The sequence below is a fragment of the Rhinolophus sinicus genome, chromosome 17, assembly GCF_057876585.1.
Source record: "Rhinolophus sinicus isolate RSI-liver-muscle chromosome 17, RSI-T2T, whole genome shotgun sequence".
NCBI classification, from domain to species: Eukaryota; Metazoa; Chordata; class Mammalia; order Chiroptera; family Rhinolophidae; genus Rhinolophus; species Rhinolophus sinicus.
This window is the reverse complement of record NC_142517.1, coordinates 9,011,210-9,026,627: the sequence shown is the minus strand read 5'-3', so window position 1 is coordinate 9,026,627 and position 15,418 is coordinate 9,011,210. Positions and strand designations below refer to the sequence as shown.

The 15,418-nt window shown below is 45.7% G+C and overlaps 1 protein-coding gene and 1 long non-coding RNA gene across 4 annotated transcripts in view; both read right to left on the bottom strand.

The window, feature by feature from the left end:
• LOC109446640 (uncharacterized) overlaps positions 1–4,961 on the bottom strand; it is a 31,269-nt gene extending 26,308 nt beyond the window's left edge. For all 3 annotated transcript variants that reach the window (XR_002137247.3, XR_012493963.2, XR_016019520.1), the window contains exon 1: positions 4,547–4,961. This is a non-coding gene — a long non-coding RNA (uncharacterized LOC109446640). The remainder of the gene's footprint in view (positions 1–4,546) is intronic.
• Positions 1–15,418, bottom strand: part of RCAN1 (regulator of calcineurin 1) — an 88,071-nt gene that overhangs the window by 54,406 nt on the left and 18,247 nt on the right. The gene's annotated exons all lie outside the window — the stretch shown is intronic.

The following is a 15,418-nucleotide window of genomic DNA, read 5'->3' as shown; positions in this document are numbered from 1 at the left end:
AGAAAGAGTCCAGATCATTGGCTCAGGGCCTGGGGGAGGACCGGGCATCTGAATTTACAATAAGCTCGCTAGGGCATTCTGATAAACAGCCAGATGTGGGAGTCACTGGATTGCATGATGATTAACGTCCCTCCCAGCTCTAATAACATATGCTTCAATGCATGTATTTAATTAATGTTCATGACCAGTTCAAAAACCATGGCCCAAACCCTAACACAGCATAGCTGCATTACTCAGATGTTACTTCTACTTGTGGATGAATAACTCTTTGCTTTATAGAAAACACAATAAAACGAATTAGTCAGGGGTCCTAAAATAGACCTGCATCTCACTTCCCTTGAATAAATTGTCTAAAACTGAAATAGTGTCAGCAAGGTCCTTGAGCTTAGAACAGGGAGGTGGTGACCTGGCAGATCCCGGGCCCTGAGCTCTCATTCCATGTAAGCCACTGGTTTGCAGTGATGACCCTGAGCAGAAGAATTTTTGTTTTTTCCTTTTAAGTTGCCTTTCAACTCCATAAAATAGAAATCACAAGTACCAATCTGTCTCCCAGGGCTGGTGGGAAGAATTCATACAGAATTTGTGATCAAGCTGAGTCTTTACAATGAACACCAGGCGTCAGGGAACAGAGGGAAGAATGTCACATTTTGCATTACTGTCAGACCCAAGGCATCTGCATTGCAATTACTTCACCGGCTCAAAATAAGAGACCTGACCAAGGATTTCCAAGGAGAAAGGAGGAGGCCCTGTTTGTCTTGCTTTCCCAGGGAAGGCAAGACCAGCTTTAGATCACCAAGAGCCATCTTACTTAACCTCAGGCGTGCTGGAAACCAAGGCTGGTCTGCGTAGTCTGGTCAGCACTTACAACTTCCTTTAGTTGAATGTGCTGGCATTCAGGCCTGACAGGGAGCAGGGTCAGCATGAATGGAAAGAATGACAGTGTGTCCTTCCATCTTCCTGGAGGCTCTGGCTGATATGGAAACCGGCTGGCCCAGGAGGCAGTGGAAAGTATGAATTCACTCTGGCCTGGGGTTGAATGACTGCAGAATAATCAGATCAGGGCTCATGTTCAGATATCACTGCAGCTCACTTGACAAGGCTATTATCCAGTCACGTCCTTTGGGCTGCAGGAATTATATGCTGCAACCTGAAGCTGCTAAAGAGACAGTGCTTGCAAAAGCAGGCATCAGACGGGCTTCTGACAGCTGAGGTTGGGAGGTGAGATGGGTGTCGTGATTGTCTCTGCTAATCACCTGCGAGTACCCAGCTGCGCTCTGGGTGCTTTTCCTGGGCCCCTCACCTCGGTGAGACCTCACATGATCCTAAGAAGTGTGCAGTACTCACCCCAATTTATGGATGAGGAACCCAGAGAGATTAAACAACTTGCCAGATGTTGCACAGGGCAGGGATCCAAACCCTGGGCCCTGTGAGCCTAAAACCTGAGACCCGTGAATTTTTCTCTCCCCTGCTCGTGTCCCGTTCACGTACGTCTGAAAGCACGTTGTAGGTCAGGAAAAAGCACAGAAGAGCAAGAGATGGGGGATGTTTTCAACAGGTCCTGCCAGGAAGAGGGAGAAGAGCGTTTCAGGCCAAAACTTCAAAAATGTCTTTTAGACAAACACTAGGAGAAGAACCCGAAAAACAAAAGAGCTGAGAGTGAGCCAGGAGTTCTAGGCCCTTCTATAGACGGGCCCAGAGTCACCCCAGAGAGGTCTTAGTCTCTGTAGGAAAGAACAACTGGAAATGACTTCAAGCTGGAACATTTAAATAACCAACATGTTTGAGCATCCCTCTTAATTTTTTTCTGAGTGTCTTAGAATTGAAAGCTACCTATTCTCACATCCAAACCAACTCTAGATGCTGTTTCTGGGGTCCTGCCTGGCCCTGCTCAGACAGTTAGTTCCAGAACTGGGCAGAACAAGAAAGACTAGGAGTAAAGGCTTATTGAAAAACAGAACAAAACTAAAGGAATATCCCTGGGAGTCAAACAATGAACTGATATTTCTCCATCAAGATCTTTGCAATCTGAGAATGTACTATTCGTCCCTCCTCTTTCTTCTTACTTGAAAAGTTTCCTCAAGCATTAGAAGAATCGGAGGACGAAGGAGGAGGAGGAAGAGCAAATTCCCAGCCCTCCAGCCCTCAAGTCTCCATTTGCTGGACGCTGACCATGGAAGTCAAGAAGCAAAGAAACAGAAGTCATTGCCAGACGTTAATGCTGTTACTAATGAATAAAAAAATCACTACACATAAAAAGCCTCTAGTGCTTGCAGGCCTAAAGAATATTAAACACAAATAGGATGCCTCAAATGAATTTCCAGAGTACTAATGAAAAAAAATCTTAAAAAAAAGAAAAGCAGGCAAGATCAGCAAGAGTCCTACACACGTCCTCAGAGAGGATGTGAAGGGTGTGACGGGTGAGAAGGGCGCTTCCCAGGGGCTCTGCCACGTTCTGGCAAAGTGGCACCTTCTAGGTAGATGACAGAGTCAGGGACCAGCCTCATCAGTGACCTCCCAGCTCTGAATTTGCTATCAAAATGCCAACAGGGCTGCTCAGTTTCAAGCCAGACAGTCATTTACTCTGGCACCTGGGCTGGATGTGGGGCACTGGTGCCATTTTAAAGAGTGATACTGTGATACTGTGATTTATAATAAGAAATATGTATTTTGGCACTGAGCTCCTAAAACTCTTGGAATTTCCTAAGTGATGAAAGCATAAGGGTGCCTTTGTTATGTTAATGAGGGGACTTTGGGACTTTGGGACTTCAGGTAAGGATGGGGGCTGGTTGTCAGGGGAGCCAATCATGTGATTAGAGAGCTGGAACTTTCAGTCCCACACCCCAGACCTCCAGGGAGAGGGGAGGGGTGGAGGTTGAATCAGTCGCCTATGGCCAATGATTTAATCAGTCATGCCTATGTAATGAAGCCTCCAAAAAAGCCCAAAGGAAGGATAAGGTTCAGAGAACTTCCGGGTTGGTGAACACAGGGAGATTTGGGGAGAGTGGCAGACCCTGAAAACACGCCAGCTCCATGCGCTTCCCCACTCCTTGCCATATGCATCTCTTCCATCTGACTGTTTCGGAGTTATATCCTTTTGTAATCAACCGGTGGGTGACCTAGTAAGTAAAATGTTTTCCTGAGTTCTGTGAGCTGCTCTAGCAAATTCACTGAACCCAAGGAGGGGATCATTGGATCTACAGCTGGTCTTTCAGAAGCATAGGTGACAACCTGGACCTGGCACCTGAAGTGTATGTGTGTGTGGTAGGGGGGCACTCCTATAGGACTGAGCCCCTAACCTGTGGGCTCTGATGTTATCTCCAGGTGGGCAGTGTCATAATTGAGCAGAGCTGTAGGGTACCCAGCCCGTGTCACAAATGATGGTGTGGGGAAACCCCTCTTCCTACACACACACTGGAATTGGGTCCAGAGTTGTTCGTGTCAAAGAGAGAACAATCTGATGCTTGTTTTAGGAACAACAGTTCTAGTAAATTCCTACAGATTCTCTTCTGCCCCCCCTCCCCTGCTCAGTTTTATTGAGGTATGACTGACAGAAAACTTCATATATTTAAGGTGTGTGAATTGATATGTATACCTTGTGAAGCAATTACTACCATGAAACTAATTAACACATCTCTCACCTCACATAGCTGTCCCCTTTGTGTGTGTGTGTGGTGAGAACACTTAAGATCTACTCTCTTAGCCAATTTCAAGTACACAGCACAGAATTACTATTAACAGTCACCATGCTGCATGCTGTGTTAGGTCTCCAGGACTTACTCATCTGACAACTGAAAGTGCATCCCTTTCACCCACATTTCCCCATTTTGCCCGCAACCCCCAGTCTCTGGTAACCACCTTTCTACTGTTTCCACTAGAGCTAAAATTACTCTAATCGTATTATGAACTGAATCGTGCCCCATACTATGTTGATGTCTTAACCCGCAGGACCTCAGAATCTGACTATATATTTGGAGATGGGGCCTTTAAAGAGGTAATTAAGTTAAAAAGAGGCCCTAATCCAGTCTGATTGTTGTCTTGTAAGAAGAGATTCGGACACACAAAGGGACATCAGACATGTGCACACAGAAGACCACATGAGGACACAGCAAGAAGGCAGGTGTCTGCAAGCCAAGCAGAGAGACTTCAGGAGAAACCAACCCTGCCAGCACCTTGACCTTGGACTTCCAGCCTCCAGAACTGTGAGAAAATAAATGTTGTTTCAGCCGCACAGTCTGTGGTACTTTGATATCGCAGCCCTCAGAGACTAAGATACAGAATCTCCATTTTGCTTTGGATCTCTAGGTTGATAAACTTAAACTTAACCACAGTTTATAAAAATCCCATGATCATATTGGCCACTGCAGAAGCCTGAAGGGACATCATTAAAAAAACAAAGCATGCACACGGGCGCACACACACACACACACACCACACACCACACACACACCACACACCACACACACACACACACACACACACACACACACAGCAAAGTTCACACAGGCTATGAAATCTAACCAAGAGCTACTTCTTTACTCCCAATTACCTTAGGACAACTTTTCTCTGAAGCTCCTGCTGAGAAGCATGGTTGGCCCTGCCTCTGCACAGAGTCCTGAGGACAGGGCTGGCCAAAGACAGCTTGCAAGAGCCATCGGGGTGCCCGGCCTGCTGACTGTCATCATGCAACAATTTGTTCACTTTAACCTTTGGCCCGTGTCCTAGGGGCGGAAAAATCTCACACCTTCTGCCAAGTAATCTCTATTAATATCCCTCCCTAGTCCTCAGAAGATAGTAAGAATCCAAAGTGAAACAGGAGCTCAGCTAGAAATATCCAAAATGTCTCATTCAGAATCAATTCATCAAATCAAAATAATGACGACAAATAAGTGTCCCCATACCAGAGTACTTCTCTTTCGGAATGTTTCCACCAGATCTCAGGAAACAGACTTTACCACGGCTGAAAAAAAATTGTACGTTGTAAAAATTAAACTTCATAATTATAGTTTGTTCTTGTGAATAGCTACTCAAATATAGCCTTCTTGCAAAAGGTTTTCTTTTACTGACCTCTTCTTCCATCGCTGACAGCAGTGGAAAATTACACGTCCCAAGGAAATATAATCTTGTTGAGAGTAACACCTATGAAGGGTTTCATCAAATTGCTAGGTGAGACGGCATAATTAGGGACAGGCAGGGAGAAATTACAAAGGATGCACAGGACAGCAGTCCAAAGGAGGTAAATACCAAAAAGATGGTAAGTTGCTTTTAACTTTGGATCATATGCTTAGAAATTAAAAACAATGCTCAGGCCAGGCTTCTTCAAATCACTGCAGAAGCATGTACCTGCTTGCCTGGTGACAGTCTTTTTGAAAATAAACCCGGACATTTTCTAAGTCTGACTTTCATCACATGATTCATAAGAGCATCATGAATCCAAATAACAAAATTAAATGCACACTAATCACTGTTAACTTAAATGCACACTGTAGGCCTCACAGCTTCCTGTAAAGTGTGACATTAGGAATAAAAGCAAGAATTACTGTTATCGAAGGGTCATGCTTTGATATGCATTTAATGGATACCACTTCTGTATGCTGAAAGGGCAATGTTTTAAGTTTTTACCTAAACAGTGTACTTTGATTATGATAAAAATGATTTATAAATTATTCTTGTTTAAAATGAATTTTCTCTTTCTCTAGGAAAATTAGTCACAATTTAAAAAATGTTGAAGAATCTCTAAAGATAATGTAAGAGTTCAACTTCACTCTTTTAACTCATTCTGGTGATTATTGATATTAATAACATTAACAGTTCTAGGATTTAGGGACCCTACTGATCTATATCTATATCCATATCTATATCTACCTATATCTATAGCTATATAAATATGAAAATCATAAGCATTTCCAGAATAATGCATGAGCTACAGAAGCAGTATATGCCGATATTATTTCTAGTTCACATTAGACCTTAACAAGTCAATGATGCATGTGGTAATCTCTAGAATAACCACTCACAGAACAATAAAGGAACGGATAGCAAACAAGTTAGTCAAGTGGAACAATAAAATAATAAAAAAGATAATAATTAATTCAAAGGAAGGCAAGAAAGGAAAAAAAGGAATATAGAACAAGTGGAACCAAAAGAAAACAAATAGTAAGATGACACAAAGTAGAAGAATGGAGAAAGTTATACCACATAAATACTAATCGGAAGAAAGCTGATATAGTATTTTATATCATGCAAATAGACTTTAAGACAAGAAGCCGTCCTCGCAAAAGAGGGGCATTTAATAATTGATAAGAGGGCTAATTTTCCTAAGATATAAAAATTATAAATATGTATGTACTTAATGTACACACACATACACACACACACACACACACACACACACACACAAACAAGATGACAGATCAGAAAGGAGAAATAAATCAAAATCATAGTTGAAAATTTTAACATTTCTCTCAACAAGAGACAGACCAGACAAAACTCAGTTAGGCAATAGATGATATGAATAATTCAAATAAAAAATGTAATTCAATTGACTATAAGTTGCTGTTAAGTGAATATACCTAACGATTGAAGAACACACATTCTTTTCAAGTACACATAAAACTGCCTGTTTGTTGAGCTATAAAGCAAGTCTGAAAAAATGTCAAGAGACTGAGATACAGTGTTTTCTGATCACGTAGTGGAATCAGGCTGGGAATCAATAACAGAAAAGCTAACAAGAAAATCCCCAAATGCTTGCAAGCAAAGCAATGCATTTATAAATAACCTATTTGTCAAGGAAAAAATTACAGTGGAAAGCAGAAAGTATCTTGAAGTGTATTATAATGAAGATATGACACATCTAAACTGTAAGATGCAGCAAAAGTCATATTTAGAGGGAAATTTATAGCATTATATGCATATACTGGAAAAGAAGACTGAGAAGCAATGATTAACATATTAATCTCAAAAAAGCGAGAAAAAAGAACAGCAAGTATAACCCAAAGAAAGTAGAAGGAAAAAAAGACAGTAGAAAACATTGCATTTAGAAAACAAATATACAATAGAAAACAATTAACAGTCAAGTGTTGGCTCTTTGAAGTCAACAATAAATTCAATAAACCTCTGACAGGGCTACTAAAGAAAGACAAAAGAAAGCACAAGTTGCCATTATCAAAACTGAAAAAGCATCACTACATGTCCCATAGATAGATATTAAAAAGCTTATAAAAATATTATTAAAAGCTTTATGAAAATACATTGGAAATTTTAAATAAAATGGGCAAATTCCTAGAAAAATACCACTTACAAAACTGACAAGAGAAAATCAGTTAGGTCTATATCATATAAAAGAAATTGAACCTTTAATTAAAAAGCTTTTCCAGGCCCTCACAGAGGATCAGTGAAATCTTCCAAACATTGAAGTAAGAAATAACATCAATCTTACATAAACTCTTCAATAGAAAAGACAAAAAGGGGAACTCTTTCCACTTGTTTTATGATTTTAGCATAACTTTGATCCTGGGACATTATAAGAAAGAAAATTTATTGGCCAATGTCTCTCAAGAACATAGATCTAAAATTCCAAAATAAAAATAATAGTAAAGCAAAACTGGAGTTATAAAAAAGATCACTGCACCACAACTAAGAAAATGTGAATATATATATAAATTAACAGTCCTATATGACATGTTATAGTGGCATTATTATGATACCCCCAAACTGGAAAACAACCAAATGGCCATCAATGGTAGAATGATAAATAAATTGTGATATACTGATACCATAAAATAGAAACAACAGTGAAAATAAGCTATTACTATGTGTGGGACAGTTACTTTTATGTGTCAACTCAGCTGGGCCACAGTGCCCAGATAACTGGTCAAACATTATTCTGGATGTTTCTGCGAGGGTATTTTTGTATGAGATGAACATTTAAATTGGTGAACTCTGAGTGTGCAGATTGCCCTCCTTAAAGCAGGTGGACCTCATGCAGTCAGTTGAAGGTCTGAGTACAAAAGACCTGGTCTCCTTGAGCAAGAGGAAATTCTGCAGCAGAGGACCTCTGGACTTGAGCTCCTGCATCAGGTCTCTCCAGGCTCTCCAGTCTGCTAACCCATCCTGCAGATTTGGACTTGCCTGCCTCCATAAACACACGAGCTCCTTCCTTAAACTAACTCTCTCTGTAGGTATGCACATCCTATTTGTTCTGTTTCTCTCAAGAAGTTTGACTAATAGCATATGCAACGTGGATAAATTTCATAAACATACTGTTGAACAAAAGAAACCAGATACAAATAATTAGAAACATGTTTCTGTTTCTATAAAATTCCAAACAAGCAAAACTAATCTCCTTTTATCTATCTATCTGTCTGTCTGTCTGTCTGTCTTTCTACCCATCCGTCCATCCATCCATCCATCCATCCATCCATCCATCCATCCATCCATCCATCCATCCATCCAACCTAATCTATCCATTCTGTTTCTCTGGAGACCCCTGACTAATACAAAAGTCTAGCAAACATTTTCAGCACTTATGCATTTTCCCTTTTTCACTGCTTTCTGTTCACACTGGCTTCCTGTGCGAACGCCACGCCCTTTCTGCCAGAGGCCTCTACACCAGCCATTCCTTCTGCCCGGACCTTACCTGGCTCTTTATGCCCCTCAGGCCTCAGTTGAAGCGTCACCTCCTCAGAGACCTCCCAGGCCCCCCATAGGTGCCTCGTGTTGTTGTTGATCACAGCTCCCATTTGCTTTGCTCATAGCAGTTATCATAATCTATAGCCAATACATTTAAACACATTATCTGTCTCTGCCATGAAAATGTACGTCCCATGATGGCAAAGACATTGCTGGGTTCTCCCGTCGGCATAAGTACGTTGCCAGAAGAATCCAACAAATACTTGTAGGATGAACAACTGAATGAATAAATGAATGTCTAATGCGCACGCCTCACGGGCTATTAACTTCAGAACGCCGATCTAAGAGGTTATAGGAACCAGAAACCTACAAGAAAAAAGAACACATTCTGAATCCCAGCTCCCAATTGCATCTCTTCAACCGAGTATTTTGTCCACATTATCCTGATACACATTTTTTTCACGTGAACAAACCTTCTTCCATTCCAGCAGCTGACCAGCACCCGGTACCCTACAGAGTTCGAACATGTGATTTTAGCCAGTGTTTCCTCCTATGGTGGCACCAGGGCCAAGGGCTGATCTGTTACATCGTGATGGTCCCTGTCAGCAAGGCCACAGGGGAAAGGTTACAAAAGGACTAGACGACATTGCCTACATGTAAGAAAGCGAGGAGTCTCATGGATACGTAGAGCTATGTCTTTGTTGAAACACAAAGTCTATCTCGCGAATTACAGCTATATAATGAACTGATCAGAATGGCTGCATTTGGGTGGTCTAGAAATTTCTGGAAACAACAATATTCACTGTCTTGATCTGGGGGCGATGCTAAGGATTTGTTTATTTAGTGAACATCCATCAAGCTGCACCCTTATAATCCATGTACAGGTGATGCCAGTGCCGGGTTCAGAAGCAGGAACCTGCCAGGACACACAGAAGCCACTTTCTTATGAAAAGCATGGAACGGAGAGAGACCCAGATCCATTCCTGCGTTCCAGGACACCGCCTAGCCGACGCCCGTGGACATCCTCGCCAGCAGGATTGGTTCCCTCATTTGATACGTATTCATTTAGGCACCTACTGTGTACCAGGCACAGCTGTAGGAGCCGGGGATATATACTCATGAGCAACATGAAAAACCCCACCCACATGCAGTTCAGCCTGGAAGGAGGAGAGGGATAAATTTAATAAGTAAAACACACACACTAGGTTGTGTGATGAGAAGCACCACGGAGGAAAATAAAGTAGGGCAGGGGATGGTGGTATGATTGCAACAGGATGGCCAGAGTCAGTCTCCCTGAGAAGGTGTCACTGGAGCCGCGACCCCAAGGAGGTGACAGCAAGCGCAAAGACCTGGGGTGGGAACTTGGAGGACAATGGAGCAGTGGACAGGGGCGGCCAGCTACTGCAGGGATGTCCCTGAACTCCAGGGACATGGAAAACCCTGGAGAGTGTGAATAAAGGACACAGAAATTAATGCTGAGCTTCAAACACAATTACCTTAAGACTAAGTAGAGCTGAAGTCATTTAAAGTGCAGTTGAATTCATATTTGATTAATTGATTTATCTAAAGGGTTTGAGGTCCCAAATTGGATCTTAAGATTGTCAGGTTTACACCAAAATCACCATTATTTTACACGAGTCCACACAACAGCCATCATCTAATTCCATCTAACCCCACTCTCCTTTCCCCACCTTCCCCCCACCAATTACTACACACGTGGTTACCTGACCGGGATTTGAGCTGTAAAAGTGCCATCAAATGTGATGAAGAAGAGCTCCCACCCCCTTACATTTGCCAGATTTTCAGATCCCCGCCCCCCTCCCCCCCCCCCCCCCCGCCGTCTTTACCAAATCTCCCTCTTCTTGGGTTTAGATACATGAAACAAAAATGATGGGAGAGGGGGCAGAAAACCTGCGAAAACTACCGAAATTCACCCAAACTTCCATTCTGGAGAGAAGTTCTGTTTTGGGGGGGAGTCGGGGTAACTCCCAGCCTCGCAGTGCAGCTGGGTGTCAGGGTGAGACCCCTTCTGGGCCCACCTGCACGCAGCTCTCCAGAGGGGAAGACCCACTCCCGTAACTGGCACTGGTCTCTGTTCTTCAGCACAGGGTGGCACAGAGCACACTCACACCCAGCTGCCACTGTCCTCTGACTGACTGGCAAGCAAAGATTTGCTAAAACCCAAGGCTCAGGATTTACGCTGCTATTCTTCCAAATAAATAAGACACCAGTCCGGAGAGGATTAAAGTTCACACAGAGGAGGGAAGTCCTATCTTTCCAGCACTGGGATTAGACGGCAAGTCATTATAACGGGACCATTTGTTCCCTCACACCCCCACACAAATCCCCGACCTCCTTTGCCGCCCGAGACACCTTTCAGGGGCCATCTACGTGCCTGTCATTACGCCACACCAGGACTCGACATCTTTAAGAACAGAACCATTTATCAAGGATTGCTAAGTTGATTTATGTAGCATTATAAAGTGAACAGAACCCAATCACCTGTTACTTGTGTCGCTGATTCCAAGAAAAAAACATTTCTTGGCTGAGGCCGACTCGTCCCTGACCAGATTTTCCGATGTGACTCCCATGTACCCTAGTGATTAATATGGAGACGCCGGTTCTACAATTACAGGAAAACCTCAATGGTTTGACTTCACTGGAGTGCCAGGATGTGGGAAGGGACTGCAGTGCTGTTTCTTTTCAATGCAGGTGGGAACGTGAAGACAGAGGATGGGGTCCTGGGCTCTGGGCAGTCAGGTGGGCTACCGATGACCCACGAGCAGTGCTGCGCCCGTGCCAGTAGGTACTGCAAATACACGTGGGAAGCCCTCACTCTGAAATGGGCTATGTCTCCCCTCTGGATTACAATACAACTCAACCCTAGTGTATACAGACTAGGACTTCGCAGAATGGTCCCTGTCTTGCTTTAATTATGGAGAAGCTCATTTTGAGAGGGGCTCATATGAGAAAGCTGACACAGAGGGAGGCATAATAGTGATGGGCCAATAGTTTTAGGTCAAAAATCTCAGATATTGGCAATTTTATGTGTTTTCACATGCTACTAATTAGCCCTCACCCAACAACCACACGGTGCTGACGAAGTGCCTGTAACCGCCAGACAGGGTGCAACCTGTTTGGATCACATGCAACGCTCACCCTCACTCAGCCGACCCTCTACATACATCACCATGGATTAGAAAATAACTGAGTCATTATGAATAAGATCTGCCTTATGACATGGGCCGACGTACCACCCTGAACCTCAGGCTTCTTTTGAGGGGCGTTGTGAAGGGATGCTAATAAGCTAGTATTTGTGCATCTTTTGCACTTTCTAAGAATGTGAGGCGCTCGTACATAGGAGCCCCCTGGGCCTGCCTCTCCGGCGGGGGAGGAGTAAGAGGCACCCTGCACTGGAGCCGTGGTGCCTGCTTTGCAGGTGACCACAGGGCGCCTCCCAGGGACCAGCGGCTTACACGGTGGGGCTGAGCAGCCCTCTGGGTGCTGAGTCAGCTCCTGCATGGAGGACGGACATGCTCAGTTTTCAGAGTAGAAAAGAGGTCAAGTAAATATACCAATGAGAAAATGTCTGGAAAAATGAGAAGGAAAGTTTCGTGGGAGTTCTCTTCAAGGCAGTTCTGGGCCAGTTTCTGGCTTCCTGGGTGTTCCCACCAAATATATATGAGCTGCCCCCTGTCATTCCCTTGACACACACTTGTAGGAAGGTCCTGCACCCCAGGTGCCAGGCGGGGGTACAGGTTGACCCAGGATGTATGTACCCTGCCCTCAAGAGTGGGTATGCAAATAAGAGGCGTGGCTTCTGCCCTGGGCGACCACTGCACCAGACAGACAGAATCTATAATACATGCAGGGCAAAAATTGCCAGTTTACACTTGTGTTTTTATTCTGAGGCTGGAGGGCCGGGGGATGCATGAGATCTGCAGTCTTACCCTCTTATTCAGCATGCGGGGCAAGTGATTATTTTCAGAGTTGTTGCAAAATGGAAAAGGGACAACAACGTTACGTATCCATGGATGAGCTTACAGGCATTTCTGTCCCGACCCTTGAGTTGGAAAGTGGACCTACTAAAAATAAACAGACCAATAGCTCAACAGGCAAAGGATATGAACTGTCTAGAGGAAACAGACTAGGGGAAATGGAACTAGTCAACACGCACGTGGGAAGATAGAACAATTCCATAGTCAGAGATTCAGCTGAAGACAAAAACAAAAATGAGAATGTTCCGTGACGGGGAGCCTTGAGCCCCCTCAAGTCAGTTAGGAGCATGTCACCTGATGGGAGTTATGTGAGGGGCACAGGGTGAAGCAGAGGCCAGGGGCTCGGAGGGCACCGACCGACGGGCAGCCAGGCACGGGGAGAACAGCGCTTGGAGTCAGACCCCCGGGTGAGGCATCTGAATTCCAGGCAGGCTGCCGGTCTGGAATGGACTCTCCAGGCCTCGGTGCCCTCATGCGATAACAAGCGGGCACCTCACAGGGATGTTGGCGTCAGGCTAAAAGAGGGACCAGAGCGCAGAGGCGGCAGGGTGATGGGTAAGGACATGGACTCTGGGACAGAGATGGGTTCAAACCCTGCCCCTTCCCCACCTTAGCTGCGCCACGCGGAGCAAGCTACCTCGCCTCTGAATGCCTCAGTTAGTCCAGCCACAAAATGGGGACAGTAACAGCACCTTTCTCCCAGGATTTGTGTGAGGATTCAATGCGGCCACGTTTCTAAGCACGTACAACAGTACCTGGCACGGAACAAACACTGTGAAAGTGTTTACTTTGCAGCATATGAGCCACTTGCTGTGGGGACTGGCACATAGCAGGCGCTGAGCAAATGGAAGGGAAAGTCACCATAGCCCCTTCCCTTCCCTGGGTGAGCTGGGAGGCAGGAAGAGAGGGTCATCAAAGGGGGAGTGTCGTGCGGGAGACCCTGCTCGCTGCGCCATTTGTCGTGCGGGGCGGCCTGCAGGGTCTCTGGTCCCGCTCCCCACATAACGCAGGATATGGTGAGGCCAAAAAGGAACACCCACGGAGCCATAGGTAGGGGAGTCATACCACTACGGTCTCACTGGAGGCTGGGTTCGCTGGACGTGCGACCTGCTGTCCCTTTTGTCTGCAGCCCACCGACGACTATCTTTCACTCTCCTCCGCTCTCCTCTGTAGCTGGAGCAGTTATATTAGCGGCTAATTGGCTAACTGGCTACAGCTGACGGCCAATCAGCCACAGCTGACGGCCATCTACTACCCGAGCCAGCACCCCTCCACGTGAGGCCGAGAGCCTGTAAACTACTTTCTGGGCTCTGTCCCCACAGGGAGGAAAAGTTACTTAGGTTTTAAGATCTAAGTACTCCAATGTACTTCCCTGACCATGAACAACAACAAAAAAGGAGCAAAACCTGCAGAAAGAATAGAATCCTAGCAATTTCATGTTCTGACCAAGCTGAGTTGGACCTTCCAGCAGATTACTAACTCTGCTAAGAGTGTACACAGCCCATGTGTTCATTACAAATGCTAGCGTCTGGTGGGTGCTGCCATCTAACCATTGAGGAAGTGTGTGCTGAGAAAGAGCAATGCTGGGCATTGCTTGGCTCCCAGGAGGCAGGTCCTCTTCCCGTCCGAGAAACTGACTCCTAACTGGCCAGCAGCTTCAGACATTGTGGGGACAGAGTCCCAGAGAGCAGTTTCCAGGCTCTCGGCCTCACGTGGAAAGGTGCTGACTCGGGTAGTGGATGGCCGTCAGCTGTGGCTAATTGACCATCAGCTGTTACCAGTTAGCCAATTAGCCACTGATATAACTGCCGAGGCTGCGCTGGTGAGTTGGGAGTCAGTCGGTTGGTTGGCAGGCAGAGAAGCGGACGGCAGATTGCAGGTCGCGTGGATCCAGCCTCCAGTGAGACTATAGTGGTATGACTCCGCTACCTATGGCTCCGTGGGTGTTCCTTTTTGGTCTCACCATATCCTGTGTTCTTGTGTGGGGAGCGGGACCAGAGGCCCCGCAGGCCACCTCGCACGACAAATGGCGGAGCGAGCAGGGCTCCCACATGACAAATGGCACAGAGAGCAGGGTCTCCCTCACGACAGACATGCATGCACCTTCACCGGCTGCTGGGCAGCTGTTGCTTCTAACACCAACATGCTGCTTGGACAGGGCTGTGAGCCAATCGCTCCATTGGGGTCACTGTGGCTGCACCAGCTGCCTCAAGAGGCCTGGGACCCTGCTGTCAGATAAACCAGCCACCCTCTGCCAAGTTGGCACATCCATGTGATCCAGCCAGGAAAGGGGACTGTCTGGGGGCCACCGGGGTGCCATCTGCACACACCCAGGCGTGCTTCCCAAACAGGCCTGCAGCGAGAACTCTCACTGAGAGGCAGAAGTGGGCGGAGCCTGAAGGTCACCTGCCCGCAGAGCAGAGGCTATCACCTCTGGGTGAAGAAGAGTGGAGGGCACACTGGTGAGCCGAGCCCCCTGAGCACATTCGTCTATGAACTCATGTCACCTTCACTGGAGCCCTATGAGGGGCCGCTATTATGTCCCCATCTTCCAGATGGACTAGCTGAGGCACAGGCAGGTCAGCAGCAGAGCTGGGACGAAACCCTGGCGGCCCAACACTCTTAACTGCTAAGCTCTGACCAATGACCTTCAGATGAGAGTGTACGGTCTTCCTCTCAGCCAGAAAAAGCAAAGAGCGCTTTAGAGGGCAGGTCGCTCCTGCTCCATCTGAATGACTGGCTGGAAGGGAAGGCTAAGGAGAATACGTGCAGTGGCCCCGAGGGATTGGCCC